General features: G+C 33.7%; 1 protein-coding gene across 1 annotated transcript in view; it reads left to right on the top strand.

Moving 5' to 3' along the window:
* Positions 1–21,053, top strand: part of LOC117571874 (homeobox protein 13) — a 77,513-nt gene that overhangs the window by 20,688 nt on the left and 35,772 nt on the right. The window lies entirely within an intron of this gene.

The following is a 21,053-nucleotide window of genomic DNA, read 5'->3' as shown; positions in this document are numbered from 1 at the left end:
TAATGATGTTTTTATGTATATAAAAAATACTAAAAGGGAACCAACAACACATTCGATTAATACTGTTTTTTTTTGTTTTTACAAAAATGCTAAAAGGAAACACTCAAAATAAGTTATGTTACATTATGTAATGAAGTTTTATAGCAACAATGTTTGCATACAATATTTATTACAAAAAAATACTAGAATTTTTCAAATTTCTTTCGTACAAAAGTATTAAGATTATTGGAATATATTTTTTATTAACAAAAACATAATACAATTCTTTCATATTTGTGAATATTGAGACGAAGGAATGCATTCGATTAATAATAAAATTTTCCTTACAAAAAAAAAAAAACTACTGCAAGAAAAAAACAGTATATTTTGTTAATACTTTTTAACTTTTTTTAATATTAATACTATGATTACAGTGTTACGATATAATGCTGTTTTTGATAAAATACTTAAAGAAACAAACTTGTATATTTCATTAATACTTTTTTACTTTTTGTAATATTAAGACTTATTAATACTGTTTTACGAATAATACTGTTTTTGATAAAAAAAATACTAAAAGACAAAAATCCAGTATATTTATTTACTACTTTTCTCCACCTCTTCAAACATTACGAAAGCTTTTAACCAACAGAAATGAATCCATAAAGGATTAAAATTGATTACTGCAACAGCAGGGTATTCTGTAGTCGATGACAAATATAGAAGAGCAGTAGAGAAGTACAGCATTCTTAGTTGCGCTTTGGTTTTGGTCTTTTGTGGTTTTGGAAGACTGCCGTCATTTCTTTTCCATAGCAATTTACCAAATATGTACCTTTCACTTTGAAAATCGTAAAATGTCACAAACTGTTCAATAAAAACACAAATGACAATAAAAATGCGATAAAAAAAAGCAGCAACCGCAGTAACAACACAAGAGAAAAAACACTAGAGGAAAAGAGAGAGAGAGAGAAAAAACAATGCAAGCAATTGCATAAATTAATGTAAATTTATGCGAAAAATTACAACAGCAACAACAGCAGCAACAACGACAGCGACAACGACAAAAAGCAGTTACATTGAACAACCAGCGGTATTTTCACATTGTGCAGCTTTTCTGCTGGCTTAAAGGGGTTCGTGGATGCCGGAGGGGGGTGGTAGGGGACAGTTGGAGGGATCAACCTGTGTGGGGTAAGATTAAAGCGGTTGGAAAGAGGGGGAGGAGAACATTCATTTCTTTTGCATCGATGCAGTTATTCATATATGAATAATCAAATACAATAAAAGTCACTTTTAATTTACTCTCGGTTAATAAATGTTTTTTTTTGCGCAGGTGCAAATGAGTGTGTGTGTGTCTGCGAGTATGTGTGTGTGTCTGCGAGTATGTGTGTGTGTGTGTGAATGTGGGTGCGTGTGAATGTGTGTGTTATGATAGCAAGTCGTGTGCAACTGCATCGAATCGACTGAAATTGAAACTTCAAAGCTATGTTTTTGTTTTGTTTCTTTAGTGTTTTTTTTTTTTGTTTTTTGTGTTATATGTTTTATGTTTTTTATCTTTCGAAATTTACGACAAAAACGTGTTTAAAATCGCTTTAAGGGGGTCAAAACTTTTGTTCGCCTTTATGATGGTTTTCCTCTTCTTTAGTTAAATATTTCTCAACTCTCGCGACTCAATTCAATCTAAACTGGGAAACGCTTTTTTCCATTTGCATTTTTCAACTTTTCATTTTATGATTTTTGTTTCGAATATCTGTATGTAGATGTGCAACGTGCGAGAAAATAAAAAAAAGGAAAAGAAAACAAAGCTCATCTTCAAGTTTTATCTGCGTTGCGGTCTTTTAAGTAGTTATGCTCGGTTAGATAGTATTTGGTTATATAAACTGTTTGTTTGGAAATGTGTTTTCCATTTGCATAAAAAGCGTGAGAAATGTGCAAAGCAATTGGCGTGCTATCACAACACAGAAATTCGTTTTGGGAAATTATGCTAAATTAATGTGATAAATTGAGAGTTCGTTGATGAACACTTCAAAATTAAGCGGCTTAAAACATATGTATTTTCTCCTTAATTAAGTTTTACTAAGGTACTAAAATAGGTATTATTATTATCAGCGGAAATCCATTTTTTGAAAGTAATTTTGTAGAAAATTGCATTACAGAAAAGTAATAACAATAAGAGTAAAATGTCATTTGAAAATGGAAGACGGCAAACCTTACAATATAATCATTCTATTTATGATCTTTTTTAAGGTATTTTAAATATCTGAGTAAAATATAAATCTCAAATAACAATCATCATTTCATGAAATTTTTGTTTCTGCATATAAATAATAGTTAGTGATTGATATTATTAAAATTTTTATATTTAATTATTAAGTTAATTTTTTTTGTTTATTACTTTATTATTTTTTTTTTTATTATAATTATTCTTTTTATTTTATTTTTTTAGTATTTACAATTTAATTTGTAATGTATTGTATACAGTTTAGACTGATTTTTGATTTTTTTTTTGCTTATTATTTTATTATTTTTATTTTTTTATTTATTTATTTATTTTTTTAAAATTATTTTTTTTTATTTTTTTTAAATTATTTTTTTTTTATTTTTTTAAAATTATTTTTATTAGCATTTTTTTATTATTTGATTTTTTGTATTATTGCTTATTTATTTTTTAATTATTATTTTTTATGTATATTCCTTATTTACTTTCTATTTTGTAAAGATTTGTGTAGAAAATAGAATAATAATAACAGAATAATTACAGTCACTGAAAAATACTTTTTAAGCTCTACAAAATACCTATGACAAAGCATTTAAAAGTAGAACAAAACATAATAGATTTTCCGTTGTGTGCAAAAATGTGTTTCCATTTTTTTTTGTTCATGCGAAGGAGGAAAAATCAAAATACTTACTAAAAAAAAAAAAGAGGAAAGAACAGAACAGAATTGGAAGACAAGTTGCTGCAGTTTCCAATTCCATTGGCGCCTGTCATTGTGAGCTTACGACTATTGTGGGTCACAAATCACGTAAGCCAAACACTCTGAAGCACTCACCAGGCCTCTGAATGTGTGTGTGTGTGTGTGTGTGAGTGAATGTGTTTGTGGAGTGTGAGTGTGAATGCGAGTGCGTATAATGGCCATACGATGAAACCAAGTTGCTGTTGCTGCTGCTGCTTCTGCGGCCTGTCAACTCAGTCACTGCACAAAGTACTTCTGAGTCATAAAAGAGTCCAAGCAGTGACTGCGACTGCGACGTCAACGTCGACAGCGACTGCAACTGCAGTTGGCAATTTTATGTTTGCTGCACTTGGACGGCAAGGGGGCGATAAAAATGACACATGGAGTGTGCCATGGAGCTGCAAAGTAAATAAACTTTCCAGATATGCGCGCACACTGCACTCTGCACTCTCTTTCGCTAGGCGACTGTAGAAATTTCAAGCGTTTGCCGGTGGGCGTGGCATACTCGAAAAGTAAAAAAACCGAAAAGCAGAAAGAAAAAACCGAAATGAAAATTCAGTCAAACGCAGACGGACAAGATTGCGAATACGAGTTATTAAAGCCATTCCGTTGCCTTACTGGGACAAAAGGGCACAGCGAAAGTTGCACTCGCTTCGATGTGTGTGTGTCGCAATTAATAATGCATCACTTTTGATTTATGCTTGCCGGCAATTAAGGCGGACAATTCGAGCCAATTGCCGTGAAAAAGAAAACCCCAACAAAATGCAAAATATGATGTAGATATGATAAAAAAGTCAACAAAATAATAAGAATTAATAAAAATAGTTAAGATGGAAATACTGAAGATTAAATATACAAATATTTTAGTAGTTAGTGCACGATAACAAATTGCAGTTTTTCAAATTTCAATTAGAAAATACCCGCTAATCATTTTGAATAAAAGTAAAACAATGCAGTAGTAATCCTAAAATATACCAAATTTAAATATCACAAAGTGCTAAAATATACCAAATGCTATATTTGGTATAATCGTACCGTACTACATTAAAAATATACCATATACTGCAAAATATACCAGATTGTCAGGTCAAAGCAATTTAGATCAGATTCCAATATACGTTATTTACCATACAAAAGTATTTCTTAATTACCTTCTACCATTTTTTATCAGATCGCATAAATAGTATAGCCATTATTGTCTATAACTTTGCTTAGCGGATATAAAAATATTTATTTTACTGGAAATAAACATATAAAATACACTTTATCTTAAATGATAATATTTTATTGCTCATGGAATTATTGTTATTGACTTTTTTCCCTGAAGCTTGCCACATTTATTTACAATATTTTGAAACGTAGTTAAATTTTCTTTGTAAGTAATTGAAACATTTGCAAAATGTCAGCTACATCAATTCGGTCATAAAACTGCAAAAATTAAAAAAAAAAAAAAAAAAAAAAAAAAAACCAAATATAGTTTATGCTAGAGGCGACTTCATTTCCACTTTGATAATCGTGTGTCACAAAAGGTAGCCAAGGCAGGAAAAATTAAACATAGAGTTGTTGTTGAAGTACTCAGACAATTTAGATTTTCATTTATTTATTTGTGCTGGGATTTAATGCACACTCGTATTTTGTTCTCTTTGTTGTCGACTGTTTGTGACAATGCGACAATGTAGAAATACCAAAAAATGATTATGGAAAAAAAAAAACAAGAAACGAAACAAAACAATTTCAATTCAAAATGCACATGCAACAAGCTCAAAGCAACTAAACAACAACTGGGCAACCTTCGAGTTGTTGTTGTTGTTGCTGTTGTTGTTCGCCCCTTTTATGGACAATTTTTTTTGTGAAGTTCCGATGGTCAGCCAGCGATAGCCACCAAATGCGTGTAATGCGCTGTAATGTTCGGGTCTGTTGCTCAAAAAGCAAGGCAACAAAAAAGCCAATTTTTCGATTTAGACTTCGATACGGATACCGAATACCGAATACCGACTCCACATCTCTGCGTTGTAAGGCTGATTGGCGAACTTGATTTATGCAACGCAGACGGAGATGGAGTCGGAGTCGGAGATGGCGACGGAGACTGGAGAATTGTTGTAATTGCGCCCTTTGATCGCCATCGTAGCCTTGCGTATACGCAATGCGATGTTTGGCCTTGGATACACAACTAAATGGATGCACGCGTGTCTGTGTCTGAGTTTGAGTCTGTCCCAGTCACACATTTGTGTAAACTGAACTCAATTGAAAGGCATTTACTCGAGTTGAGTCGAGTCGAGTCTCAGTGTAAAAGGTCGCTGCAAAGCCTTTAAGCAAACAAGTTCATTAATCAAAAAGGGCGACGCGGTGAGGGCGGGCAAATTGTCGATGGGGCCCCTAAGTGTTGAAAGAAGTTGATTTAGAAAGGTTTTTATTGGGCTACAGATAAGTCGTTGCGATGTGTTTGCCATTTGAGCATTAATTTTGCATGAGCTTTGAGTTCTTTGATAATTATCGGTTACCTTAGCCTCCTTCTCTCCAAAGCCCCTAAATCAACAAAAAACGGAAAAAAACAAACAAAAATGAAGGTCATTCGAAAACAAAATAAACACGCAAAATTAATTGAATTATTTTAATTAGATTTCGAATACAAAAAACAGATGAGTTTAATTTGATTTTCGTAATTATTTATATTGTATATCAACAGAGACTATATACTTTATTTTTATATACTGCATTCGCAGATTAAACAGACAAAATCGCATAAAAATTTCCATGGTAACTTCAGATAGTGGCTGAGAAAATACTGTATGTATGTATGTATCTTTGGCGTATTTGCAATTAGGCAAACGGCAAAAAAGTTCCACTCACAGAAAGAACAATAAAAACGAATTTCAGACGAAGAAAAGTCTCTAAATATTTAAAAAGAAGCACAAAAAAAAAAGCTGTAAAGTAATGCAAATAGAATGAGAGCAGCTGTTGACTGCTGCTGTGGCCAGACAGTTATCTAGATTCTGGTATAATGAAATTATGATCAGTTGCGATATGATGACGTAAATCAGGGTTGTTCAACCTTTACATATACATAGTACTTTATATTCTAACTGTCTTTAAACGCAGCTGTCACAGTAATCAACTGTTGTTCTAAACGTATTTATTTGTATTTTTATACTTTATTTGGATACTGTGTCTATATATTGTATCTGAATACTGTATTTCTATTATATGTTTTTATACTGTAATTGTATACTGAATTTATATACTGCGTCTATATACAGTATTTATATACTGTATTTAAATACTGGTTTTATTTATATAATGAAGTTATATACTGTACTTATGTACTGCATTTCTATACTGTAGTAATATACTGCATTTATATACTGTGTCTATATACTGTATTTACATTTCGTATTTATTTGCCGTGTATATATAATGTATTTATATACTGCATTTTTATACATTGTGTAAATACTGCATTGATATACTGTATGTATATACTGCATTTATATATTATACAATATTTATATATATATATATATACTGCATTCTTCAAATTGCATATTGAATTTTTGGTATATTTTTCAATTTCCATTCATGTGTGACAAAAGTAATTTTTATGTTTGTACACGTAATAAATAAAATAAAAATAAATTACACATATAACATGTATCATATTTGCACTGCTTACTTAAATATTTATTTACATTATAATTTTGTTCTTTTCGTCGGTGTTTTTTTTTGTTTTGTGTTTAGCTTTGTTGCTTTTGTCTTTCATTTGCTGTGTGATTTGAAATTTAAATGTTACAACGAATTTTGTCTGCTTTGGGGTTTCTGTTTCGCCGTTTCGCTGTCAGCTCTTTGGCTCGGCAAACTTCAACTGGGCTCCCACCTCACATTTTTGGCTCGTTTAGCTTTCATTTCCGTGTGACCCAATTTGAAATGCAGACTGTGACAACAACGACAGCGGCAACGACAACGACAACAGCAACAACAACAGCAACAAACATATAAGCAAACAATTGGACAGACAGCGAGACAGCGAAACAAACAAACAGCCGAAGCAAAGCAGAGCAGAGATATTCGTATATATTTTTGGCGCCTTTAATTGACATTTACGCGTTCATGACACGTTCACGACAATTGACGGTTTACAAGCGATGTGAGCTGTGTGCTTTGTTGACCTTTAGCTCTCTCATCTCTTTGACACAGCAAACAAAAACAACCGTATTAATTATAATTATTATTTTGTTGAACAATTTAAAATGCGACTTGAGGGTTTCATTCACAGTTTAAAGTTTTGCTTCAGATTCGAATTCAGCTTCTGGTTCAGATTTGGCAATCTTGGCCTTAAGCTTTTTATCTATTTTGCATATTTTAATTATAATTCTTTAATTGCGTTTATAATTGTTATTTACTCAAATCTCCATTGTGCTTAGCTTAACACCCTTCGCAGTTCTCTCTCTCTCTCTCTCTCAGTTCTTTCCCTTAACCTGACTTAACTCTCTGTGTGCCTGTCTTCTGCATTGTGTGCGAATACAACGAGCACTTGTATTATTCAAAAATTGCTTTTTCTTAGATACACTCTCTTGGCTTTCCCATAGCGCCTTTCTTCTTCCTCTTGTTGTTGCTGTTGTTGTTGTTGTAGCCACTCGTCTTGTTGTTGCCCACTTGGCGTAATTAAAATACACTTAACGTTGCTTTGCATTTTGCCTTTTAGGTGAGCTCTGAAAAATGCCAACGACCTATGAAAAACTTTACAAATAGCAGCAATAACAGCCAAAGCAATAAACTTGTCGTCGAGTCGACGCATGAATACTCTTCTTTTTTTTTGGTTTTAATACGCTGCAAATGTGAGAACAAAATGTTTAATATTCAAAGTATGTAATATATAATTTAATGCAAATAATATTAAACATATATATTAAAATAAATACAATTTATTGGAAGTTTATAGACTATTTTACAACAATATATCTTAAATATTTTGTGGAATTTTTGCATAATCTAAAATAATTTAATAGTCATCATTTAGTTTTCATTTAATCTGCAACATTTTGGAGCTATTCTGATAGAATATTTTATGGCAACATGTAATTTTTCGGTTATTTAGTGATTGTTCAGTCTCTTTATAAATAATTGCCATAGAAAGAATATATTTTCTTGGTAAACCAAAGAGTTGATATGAGAAATAGATATGGTAAACAATCAAAATAATAATATTAATAAATTATAATATAAATTTATATAACAATAATTTTGCTTTTCACATTTCCATTTTCTATTATATTCTTTAAGGTAAAAAGCAGCAGAGTTTTGCTTTAGTCCAAAGAGTTTGAAGTAAACCTTTTTAAAGTAGAGTATAAGCTATAAGCACCATGCGAGTATGAGTATTAAATATACCTGCAAATGTAGCAGCAGAAATTTTTAATAGCATTTTCGCACTGTCGTTTATATTGTTATTTCTATTGTTTTGTTTGCTTTGGCGCTTGGCGAACTCTGCCAGCATATATGTATGTAGCATACATAGGCCTTTTAAATACTTACAGTAAAAACAATTTATGACGTTGAGTACAAAATTTATAACAGCAACTGCTGCTGCTGATGTTGGGGAAAAAACGCCAGAAAAAAAGAAAGAGAAAAGTCAAACTGTTAGCAATTAAATGCACATGTGTTGAATTTTCTCTCCCCCATTGCCAGAGCACTTCAACACGATCAACAGCAATGTAGGTGTGTACTCTATAGAATAAAACTCCCACACTATGTGAACTCCTCTTATGCGAGATAACTAGATATCCTATATGTAGTATATGTGTTGTTCTAAGCCAAGGAATGCAAACAAACAAGGCTATTAAATTACACTTGCATCTTTCATTTGTTTACAACACATTAAACTATAAGTTAGGGAGAAAAGAGCGCCACAGTAAAAACAATAATAGACAGACAGACAGTCAGATAGTTGGTGCCTCTCTCTGTGCTTCTCAACAGTCAGTTTGCTGCCTTTCTTTGCGCTTCTCAACGAACTTTGCATGCATTTAATTACTGGCAAACAACATCGACTGCAACAACGGTGTTGTGCTGCGAATTTAATTAAATTTATTACAGCCAAATGCATTATATAATGCCTAATTAAAGACCAACTTTATGTATGCTTATTCATTGCTTTATACCCTGGCTGTCATATATAACATTGGGTCTGCTAAGCTTTGACAGTGCTTTTAGTATTTTTCAAGGGGTATTTCAAAGTCTGGCGGACTGAGAGTTAACGGCTTTTTTGTTGTTGTTGTTGTCTCTGCCCTTCACACAATTTCATGTAATTCCCATAATTGGCTGCGAAAGACCTTACGAAGGTAACAAGTCTCGGCCTAAAATGGTATTGGTAATTGCTGCTACTTATATAAAATACATTAAAAAAATACAATATGAAGAAAAATGTATATAAATATTTATTAACTGCACGAAATGCTGAGTTGATTGCGCAAAGTTCATGACGTGCAAAATTCTTGGAAAAGCCATCACCATGTGAATCCCCTTAACATAATATTATATATGCACTTGCTGAGATAGAAATTAAATATGGATTAGAGGTTGCTATTTGAGAATGATTTAGCTGCAGGAAATAAGTTCACACGTGTGAGTAAAATAAATTAAATAAATATAAATATATGATAAATTAAGATTTACTTAACAATTCCCAGTTTTCGACTAGTTTTTATTTTCGTTAAATCAATTGTAAAGCTTCAAGAACCTGTTCTTAAAATCGAAATTAAATATGGATTAAATATTGTTATAGCAATTATTGTACTAAGTTCACAAGTGCCTTGCAATTAAAATAAAAAATTTAAATAATAAAACGATATTTATTTAACAATTTATTGCTTAAGTGAATAACACAGAATTTTTAATTAAAGTTAAAGCATTTTCAGTTTGCACATTTTTTTTATTTTAGTCTAATCAACTGTAAAACTTTAACATGTTTTTAAATTATTAATTAATTGTAGAATAGATTTTGTTATTGTAAAAATAAATAAATAAATATTACCACCATAAAATAGTATTTGTTGAATAATTTATTAGTTAGACCAAATTTGTAGGTTGTTTTTGCAAAATATTTATCTATAGAAAATAAGTTCACACGTGTATTTAAATAACATACAAATAGTAAACAATATTTATTTAGCAAACTGCACAAACTTTGTAAGCTAATTGCATTAACTAACACTAAAAAATGCTTTAACATTTTTCAGTTGTCCAGTTTTCACGTTGCTTTTTTTTTTGTTAATTCAATTATGCATCTTCAGCATCATGATTTAGATTTTGCATTGAGCTTGATTGCTGCTTGACGTTTGACTGCTGTGGCTGTTGTTGGTTGTTGGTTGTTTGCTGGTTGCTGTTTGCTGTTTGCTGTTGGCTTTGAGCTTTGGCTAGTTGCATTGGCAATTAACTTGCAAAGTATCTGTGTGCTGTATCGCTGCTGATCCACTTGCAACTTTGCTGGCAGGCACTTGCCATCTGGTCATTGACCACTTGGCCACAAAATTCGTACCATGGGCTACACTCAATCACTTGGCCAAGAGCTAGAGCAAGAGCAGCCAACCAACAACAGGCGACCGACAACACCCAGCAACCAACAACCAGCAACCAACAAGCGACTGCAGGTTGGCTTGTTGGCTTGTCGTTTCGGTTTGCCGTTTTTGGTTGTTAGTGGCCACTTGCAACACACAACAGCAAAAGCAAAAACAGAAGTAACAACAACAACAACAGCAACAACATCATCATCATCATCGTGATGCACATAGTTGCTAAAGAAAAAGCAGCCACAGAGAATGAGAGAGAGAGAGAGCGCGCGAGAGCGAGAGCAACAAAAATGAATCAGAAAAATTGATTAAAGTTCTTGCAACGCGCGAGCGGCATCAATTACCTGTTGCGGCTTGGCTGAGGTTTTTGGGGCTGGCTACCAAAAGCAACAACACCAGCAACAACAACAGCAACAATAACAGCAACAACAACGAAATGTAGCTGAAGAAGCTTGTCCAATGAAAACAACAAAGACAACAACGCGGCAGGCAAAGTTAAATATGATTACAGCGCTTGGCTTTTAGTTTGAAGCATTTTTCAATATATGCGATAAAAAGTAAGCTTGTTGTTGCTGTTGTTGTTGCTGTTGTTACTGTTGCTGGTAGGTAGCTCGACTCGCCTGGTTGCTGTTGCTTTTGCTGTTGCATGGCATAATCAGGCAGAAATTGTTGGGAATTTCGTGAGCTGTTCGTGTCTTTCTGTGCAAACAGCAAAGGTGCAGGGAGAAGTCAAGGGAAAGGAAGGGAAGCGCTGAGCTGAGTTGAGTTGAGTTGAGTCTCCTCCGTGTAGTCAGGTTGCGGGCTTGGCTCTCTACAGCAGCCACAGCAACAACACCAGCTAAAAGCATTTGTATACCCTTGCTTAGCGATCTACGGATTAAAGCTAAAAGGCATTCTAAATACCCTAACATCAAGTTTTATATTTGACTGTTTAAAGTATTGAAAACTTAACGAATGGAGCCGACAAATTTTCAAAGTTCTAAATTTATTCATTTTTATTTGTACTATTTAGACATATTTTACACAGTATTTGTTTGGGTTTCACATATCATATTTACATATATTTTAACTTTAAATATCAAATTTAGAAAATAGCTCAATAAATTCTTCAAATTTGTTTTCTGTTTTTTATTTGAATTGTGTTGATTTTCGTTTTTGATCAATGTTAGCAGTAGATATAAAATAAAAAAATAATCAAAATGTCTCTTAATAAAATATGAAAACTCTTTTTGAATATAAGTTTTTATACATTTTTTCACATTTGTAAATTGTTGAAATATAATAGGAAATTGTAAAATCTCTTTTTGCATTTCATTGCAATACAAAACATTGCGAATTTTTTTTCCTATATCTTTATACAGATACATTTTAAACGAAAAAGTATCTCGCACTATATGTTAAGAACCTTAAAAACATTTAAAATGAAGATAATCTTTAAAGTTTGATATTTAAATATACAAAGCAAAGTCTTTAGATTCATGTCTTTATTAAATATTGAATTCAAACTTATCTCGATAATATACAAATTTTGAAATATTTTTTTAATTTTCAAATTTTCATACAATACATAGAACTTTTTAGGTTTAAAAAAGAATACCATGCAATGCCTATAATGAAAAGCAAATTATTATTTTAGAATGTTATGTTGCTTCGTTTTCTTAAGCGCTTCTTTGTTGAAAAGATGTTTGAACTAATTGCTTGGCTTTTGGTGGTTTCTGCAGTGTATTGCTCTAGGGTATTGCAGGTTGTCCCTCTCGCTTTTCTTCTCCCTCTCTCTCTTACTCGTTTTTTTTTTTGTGTGATTGATGTTATTACATTTTCAACTCTCATGTGTGTGATTCGTCTCGCGATGTACGTGTGTAAGTGTGTGTGTGTAAGTTGGAAGTATATGCGTGTGTGTGTGTGTGTTGGGTGCTGAGAAAGAAAGCGCTTAATTGCTTTTGAATGCTTTCGTGAGCTGCATTCGCCGCCGCTAGCAAAAGAAACAGACGGCGTCTCACTGAACCAAGTCGCGCTTGTTTATGAAATGAACAACAAAAAATGTATAAAGAAAAACCAAACCAACAAAAAAGAAAAAAAATGTAAAATCATTAAGCCTAGGTCCACTCAGACAGACAACAAACTCAAGCAGCAATAAAAGAAGCTGCGCAGACGCGCGGCTTCCGTCATTGTTGTTGTTAATGTTGTTTTAGAGTTTTCGACTTTTGTTGTTATTATTGTTGTTGTTGTTGTTGTTGCTGCAGCAGCCGAGAGTGTAGCATGCATTCAAGTTGAAAATGTCAGCGCTCGGTAGTGGCATCTGCTATAAAAATAACAACAACAGAAACAGCAACAGCAACAACGATGTGTACTACTTATTGAAAGCAAACAGCTGAAAATATCAATTGAAAATGTCATTGGGTCAAATAAGAATATAGTATGTAAATCAAGTATTTGTTTGTTTGCATTTTTTTCGCTTGATAATTATAATAAATTAAAGTAATCAATTCAATAGTTGAAAATATATTTATTATGAGTTCTTCAACATATCTTATTTGCTGAAAATTCGTGTACTATGTTCTTTACTTTCTTAGTTTTTAAGGTAACTTAAAAATTTTAAAACATCCTCTTTAAGCAGTTTTATTATCAGTTTTTCATTATACTAAAGGGAAATATATCGTATTAATATATTTTTTATTTGCAGTGATAGATTAAAATGTTGTTTCTCAAAATTAGGAAATCATAATTGAATACTTTATTGTCATTAAGTGTTTTACTTATTAAACAAGAACACTACAGTCGAGTGTGCTCGACTGTGATATACCCGGTACCCATTCTGAATAAAAGCCAATCAGTGCAGTATTTATTTTATAATATACCAAAATAATATACGTGCGGTATTTATTTTAAAATATACCAAAATAATATACTGCAAAATACTAAAATGATCCCTAAGTCTATATTCAGTATATGAATATATTACTACATTCGAAATATACCATAGTCAAAATATACCAAAAAATATACTAGGGTATAAACAAGATTTGCTAAACATAGTGCGATATTAATTTTAAAATATACCAAAATAATATACTGCAAAATACTAAAATTATCCCTAAGTCTATATTCAGTATATGAATATATCACTACTTTCGAAATATACCATAGTCAAAATATACCAAAAATATACTAGGGTATAAAAAAGATTTGCTAAACATAGTACAGATTAAAAATAAATGTACAAGTCAAATAAAAATACAAAACTGAGCTGCAGCCGAAAATGGAGGGTAATGAATGCGTTGTTTTTTCTTTGAAAATATTAAAAGTACTTGCACAACTAAGAAGTTTCTAATTCGCAACGACTCGAGTTGGGGTTTATACCCTGTATCCCAATTGCAGTTGGATGATGCAAAAGACAAGTCACAAGTCAGGAGAAATTCACAATAAAGCAGCTATAGAGAGTCGGATAAAGTATTTTGCAGTCCAGCATACACTTTGCTTGGCATAATGCAACTTGTTTGTTGTTGAACATAAAGAGTGTGCGCTCTCTTTCTCTTTCGTTCGTTTGCTGCACATTTTGCAACATTTAAGCAGTTAAAGCAGTTGCGGCACGTTGTTCAGCGAATGATGCTGCAGGCTGCAAACAATTTCTGCAGCATCATTAATGGCTAGTCTTCTCTGCGGCAGCTCCTCTACAATAGCAAGAGATGTCTTGTCTTGCAACTCGGGCTGATCAAGCAGCAGCAGCAATAGGAGCAGCAACAACGATGGCAACCAACAGGCAGCAGCCAACAATGTTTATTGGTAGTTGTGTTATTGACTGTCTTTTTGTCTGGGCCTGCAAAGATTGTTTTCGTCGTCGTCGTCTCTCCTTTTTTTTTTTTTTTTTTTCTTTTTCTTTCAATTCCAAGAATTTAATCAAGGTGCATCTCCAAAGAAAAGGCCGCAAGCAATGAAGCGGCCAAACAACTGTGCGCCGTGCGCGTTGCCCAAATAGTTAAAGGGCAAACTAAATAAACATGGACAAATGTGACGACAACAACAACAGCAACAAGAAGACAAGGAGAACTTGCTCATAATGACGTGACGATAATGAAATAGCCTCTTGTTGTAGTTGTTGGAGTTGTCGTCGTGAAAATCATTTTGTAGATGCGCGTGAGCGATAAAATTTCAACACCCCTTTTTTTTTTTTTTTAGAAGATTTTGCCCGCGAGCGAACTTTGTGTGTGAAGCTGAAGCTAAACTTGGGAGTAAAAAGTACGTAAACTAAAGTAAGCCAAAGTACGTGTAGCCGTAGACAGACATTGTGTGTTAGAGAGAAGAGTAACTTTAGAAGTTGTTAGATACTCTACTTTGCTATATATGAATGTATGTATGGAGTATCTTTTGTGGTGTTTCATTATGACATTCAAAGCGCAGATTTTCGGCTACAAATGCCAAAGCCACCTGCACAAGACTCTTCTCGAGACACCGACACAACTCTCTGCTGGGAGTTTCACACGCTCGAGATACGTGTGTAGTATGGTAGTTGTTGTTGTTGTTGTCTTCTCGTTTCATTTGGTTTTGGTTTTATTTTGTTTTGTCTGACTGCTTTGGTTTTTCGTTTTTCGACGGCAACAGCTGGCCGGTGTTTGAAAAATCTTCGTTTCTCGTTTTTTTTTTTTTTTTTTTTTTTGTATCTAATCAATTTGCTGGCGCACAATAGAAGAGTGTGTAAGCTGTTGTGTGTGTGTGTGTGTGAAAAGAACCACGGCGAGCGATACGGATACGACAGCTGGCTGTGACTTTATTGTTTTGTATCTGTCAGATACTTTTGCTCTGTGAACGTGTTGTGCAGGAACATCATCCAAGGCGGCCAACAATTAAATACAAATTAAAGCAGCGCCCCAAAAAAAAGATACATATTTATTTGTATCTACCAGATACTCGTCGCTGTACAGCGCCAAAGTTTAACTAATGAGCCCCATACACAAAGTATTTGTATGTATTCTAGATACTTTTCGTTGTATGCCGGGCTTTGTTTAGTTTCGACTCGCTTTTGCTTTGCTTTGCTTTGCTTTAACTCTGCCTACCTGCGAGAGTATCTGCAAGATGTGCATCTTATTGTTGTCTGGCAAGGATCGGCTTGAATTGGGAAACCGGTTTTCTGCTGAAGCAAAGCACCACAAAGGCTTCATCATCAGCAGCAGCTCTTAACTACAACTACCACTATTATTTGTGTTTTTTGTGTGTTCTCTGTGTTCTGTGTTGAATACTTTTTCTCGTTTGGCTGCGATTTTTGATAAATGAAATGTTACACCTGCCGATATACATACATAACATAACACATACACATACAATGTACATATGTACGTAGTCTCTATATTATGCTTAAATTATGCATATTGCCTGCTTTATGCTGCTTGTGCAAAATGCAACATAATTATTATTATTACACAAGGCTACACACAAAAACTAATCATGCATTTATTGCCAGCACTTTTTCATTGCAATTTGCAGGTAGTCTCATTATAATTATGATTAAATTTGCAAATTACGAAATGCCAAAGAGTATTTTGTGAGAGCAAAAATAACAACAGCTTAATTTGTGATTTTGACTACACATGTCAGCGGAATAATGCGATATGTGGCGGTTTTTTTTTATTGAGTTGGAAATCTTTAATAAAGGATAATATTAGTAGAGTTTTTATTTGTGGTATAAACTATTAAGTGTTGAACTGTGTTGACTGTGTGAGATTTATTATACTCGCTACACATTATAACTTTATAGAACGCCTACTTACAACAGTTCTTAGTTACTTTGACTAACAATATGGTATATTTTGCACTCTGTAGTATATTTTGAATGTACTGCTATATCAATATACCAAAGATAGCATTTGGTGTATTATTAGTATTATTACGGTATATTAATTTGGAATACTTTAAAATTAATTTTTGACTGACAATCTGGTATATTTTGCACACTATGGTATATTTTACACTTTATGGTATATTCATTTGTATATCTATTTTAAAATGAATATCGTACTGTTTTACTTTTATTCACAATGGATAGCGAGTATTTTACAGTCGAGCACACTCTGGCTTTTTTACTTGTTTTAATTTTAAGTTTTTGAAAATTGTACGCTATGTATAATTGTCTTCACAGAATCTTTCGAATACTTAACTTTTATAAATAATTGAAATGAATCAAAACAGTCCTGATATATATAAACATTTTTACATTTGGGCGTCTCCCAATCCAGTAATTTTTCTAGGCTGCAGTCAGCTTTGCTGCTTCATGTTATATATGGGTGTTTTATTTTTTTTTCTTTGCTGTTTTTTTGTCAACCGGACTTGGGTCTCTGTGTGTAGCTGTAGTAGTTACTTCAACGCATTTGGCTTTTCGAGTTTTAGTTATTGTTGTGTGTTTTGTGCTGCTGCTGCTGCTGTTGCTGTTGTTGTTGGGGACTTCCTGTCACGTCTGCCACATAAAAAATGCTGCAGGCCTTCACATTACAAAAAACAGACGACTGTCAAAGAATTTGCAACAAGGCAACGAAACTTTCGGCAGCTGCGTTTCAAAAGAAAATACCACAAACACAACAAAAAAATGAAGGGGGGAGCACTGTAAACGACATATGCCAAACTGCACCGAGAAAGTGTGTCTCTGAACTAAAGTGAGACTTACAAATGACCACAAAACAACAACAAAGTGGCACGAGGCGATTCCAATATACGACCTGCAACTTCCTTGTGTCAATGTGAGTGCAACATAAAATGGTCGAGTATATGATAAGCTAACAAACTTGTAAATAAAATAGCGAATGCCATAATAAATAGTTCACATGAACTTTTCCTTTTCTTTTGCTTCTTCATTATTTAGTTTATTTTTACCTAATATAGTATCCATAAATATCTCACTTAAGAGCCACAACTGGCAATGGAAAGATGAGCTGTTTAGCATGAATGAATATTTTATTTCTGTTTTGATTTTTTCTAATATACTGTCTACGAACATTTGTCTCATTGCTGTTTTTATTATTTTCTAATATACTGTCTACGAACATTTGTCTCACTTAACGGTCACAATGGGAAAATTAACTGTTTAGTCAAAGTATGTAAAGTGAAGCATGAAATTTAGTCACTACTGTTTATTTTTTGTTTTATTTGTTTCTTTTTTATTAATATACTGTCTATGAGCATATATCTCACTTAACTGCCACAACTGAAAGTAGTTTTTATTATTCTTTGATCATTCTTTTCTTTTGGTATATTGTACTAGTTAATACTTCGCTTTACGGCCACAACTGATACTTAAAAGAAGATTGAAGTATTTTCTTTAGTTGAATTTTTAGTGAAGCAATTACTTTCCAAGCTAAGTAAATACTGCTTAAATGTTGCCGCTAAGCGAAAGCGAGGCAAAGCGAGCTATTGATCTGCCGCCTGTTGAAATGTGAACTGTGTTTCCCAGCTCAATTAGCTTGTCGGCTTATCTATGCGCTCGCTGAGTTGAGTTGCCCACAGCCCACAGCTCAGAGCCAACGCAAGCGACATTCGCCCCCGCTCAGTGGATCACTCAGACGCTGCTGAACGCCGCATCCAATTGGCTATTCAAGCAATTATCGCAGCAGTGCTGTAAATGCGATTTTCATCCTTGTCCGGCCAACAAACAAGCCAAGTGTTGGGGACCGCCCACAGTGCCGCCACAGCTAATGCAATTACGCCCAAGATAAAGTGCAGTGACGATATATACAAATTGCCTTGTCGACTGGTTTTGTTTTTCTCATCTTCTCTGTTCTCTGTTCTCTGTTGTCGCTTCTTGTTCTACTCTTCGGCAAGTTGTCCCGCCATATCTTTGACATCCTTTGTCTCATTACCATTCAGTGTCACATAATCAAGCCGCCGTTGTTGGCAGTGTATAACTATATATCTACTATATATGTCTATATCCATACTACATCTATCTCTCACTAGAGCCCTGAACATTGTGGACATGTTGGACCAAAGTGAACTTTATGGCTCCAGGACCCGTTAGCTTTTTATAAGCGCCCTGTTCCCCATGTCGTCCTTCCACACACGCTCTCTTTATCTTCCTGTCCCGCCTCTTTTATGGCCAGTGGCAATTTTTTGCTGCCTTGTTTTCAACTTAATTCTTTTCCTTTTTTTGTTGCGCTCTCTTCCTTTTTGTTGCTGTTGCTGTTGCGGCGGCTGCGTCAATTCTTGACGCAAATTACAAACTGTTGCACATTCTGAACATTCTCGTGTCGGTCTCTCTCTTTCTCTTTCTCTCTCTCTCATTCTCCCACTTTTTCTCGACCAATTTCTCTGTCAGTCGTTCTCGCATTCCCTTCATCTTGCTTTCTTTATGTATTTGTATCTCTCTGTTGGTCAAGCACAATTTTAACCCTTTCCCCAATCAGGGAATGCTTTTTTGCCCGCTGTTGCAATTTTAAAATACCCTATAGCCCTTGATTGTAAGCAAAAGAAAGGGTAGCTTAGAATTAGGATGTCATTTTTGTTCATTTATTGTCTTTTTCTTTTAGGGTGAAATGCTGAAAAGCTTTACAATTTGGTTTATTATATTTCAATTTTTGCATTTTGCAGTATATTTTTTATACTGAATGCACAGTATTTTGTGAGTCAAGCACGCTTTGTGCGTTACTTAAATATATTTTGATGTTAAGTTGGAGCTCAATTGTTTATAGTATTTAATTTTTGTAGTTGCAGTATATTTTTTATACTGAATACACAGTATTTTGTGGTCGATCACGCTTTGTGGATAACTTAAAAATATTTTGATGTTAAGCTGAAACTCAATTTGTGAAGCGTTTAATTTTTGTCGACTATATTAAGCAGTATCTTCTAATCGAGCACGCTTTGTAAACATTCTTTTCTTTTGCGCTTGTTGCCTTGGTTTTTGCCCTTTTTGTTGTTGTTGGCGCATTTGTTTGACAAGCACCACGTATGACATGGTCGTGAGGTCGGTTAACGAAGAGGCTGGAGGCCGCAGGCTGCGTTTGTTGGTGTCGAGGGCGGTGGCCCAAGCCGGCGCTTGTTGCAATATTAAAAATGATATGAAATCAACAACTGACCAGTCACACACACACACACACATACACTAGCACACAAACAGACAGACAGACAGACAGAGAGTCAGAGCGGGCAAAAGAGTTACTGGAGCATAGCGTAAGCAAGGGGCCAAATGCCAGATGAATATGGTGTGTATGTGTGTGGAGGTCTCTCATTCCAGTACTTGGACAGCAAACAGACAGAGTCACAAAGCTGCTGCAGTTTGCTGCTGAGTGTGTGTGCTAGTGTGTATGTGTGTGTGAGTGTGTCAAAGTGACAGCAAAACAAGCGCTTGATTTGGAATGAGCACCTCGGAAGAAGAGAACTCAACTGGGCTGCACTTTGACAAGTTAAGGGTCTGGCTTCAAAATTGAGATGAGCAGATAAGTCGTTTGTTGCAGTGAAAGCTCCTTGGAAATCGTCACAACATGAGCTTTCATTTAACTTAAAGCTGCGCTTAGCTGCGGAAATGGCGACACTTTTGTTGTGAGTTTACACTATTTTAAGAAATTATTATTCTTATACAGTTTTTAGTTTTGTTTCAGATAGTTAATAAAATAGAATAGAATCTATACATACTTGTAAATTTGTTTTCCATTTTATTTGAAATCTCGAAATTATATTGATCTATTTTATTGATCCTATATATTATGGCTCATGTCATTAATATTCCAATATTTTTATATAATTTATATCATTTTGTTTTATATATATTTTATGCCTTAATTACATAATTTCATGCGTCTGTTATGAAATTGTGATATATTAAAGTAAAGCTTCTTAAATCGAGTCAGGAGCTTTTAATGAACTTAAAGCTGCGCCTAGTAAAACAAGAGACCAGTTATATAAACTTTCTACTTATTTTATATTCAAATTATATTCTTTTACTATCGATTTATTTTTGTTTTTTGTCTTGTGTGATATGCACAAATATGAACATTATAAATGCTTGCTTCAGCTCATTAATCTATAAAGTTTTGTAGTCTCTTGTGATATGCACACATATGATCATTATAAATGTTTGCTTCAGCTCATTAGTCTTTAAAGTCTTGTAGTACTTTTTTTTAAATATTATTTTTAGACCCGAAAGCATGAGTTGACTTTTATTTTAAATATTATTATTCATCGCCTTTGCTACCGTGCACGATTGTGATTGATTAATTTTCTGTGTGTGAATATATTATGGGGATTATTTGTCATAACAGTTAAGCAAGCAAATAAGATAGTTGTGTTTGAAAATGTAATTGATATGCTAGCAACGGGGAGAGAATTTGCAAAGTATGCTAAATATAAATTGATAAGCAAATGTGTATTATACACTTATTATATGTAAATTGATGTGACGTCAATGCCAAGCAACGGCGACGACGACGGCGACGGCGGCAAATTGATGACTGCGGTTTAAGCCCATTCAACAATGCAAAATAAAAAGGGGTCGGCCATAATTGAAAAGATGGAAAGCGCGCTGGCTGATTGTGTATTGACCGTTTTCGCTTTGTGTTATGAATCGCAGCGACCCGTTTAATATGTGCAA

The sequence above is a fragment of the Drosophila albomicans genome, chromosome X, assembly GCF_009650485.2.
Source record: "Drosophila albomicans strain 15112-1751.03 chromosome X, ASM965048v2, whole genome shotgun sequence".
NCBI classification, from domain to species: Eukaryota; Metazoa; Arthropoda; class Insecta; order Diptera; family Drosophilidae; genus Drosophila; species Drosophila albomicans.
This window is presented reverse-complemented; position numbering and strand designations above follow the sequence as displayed.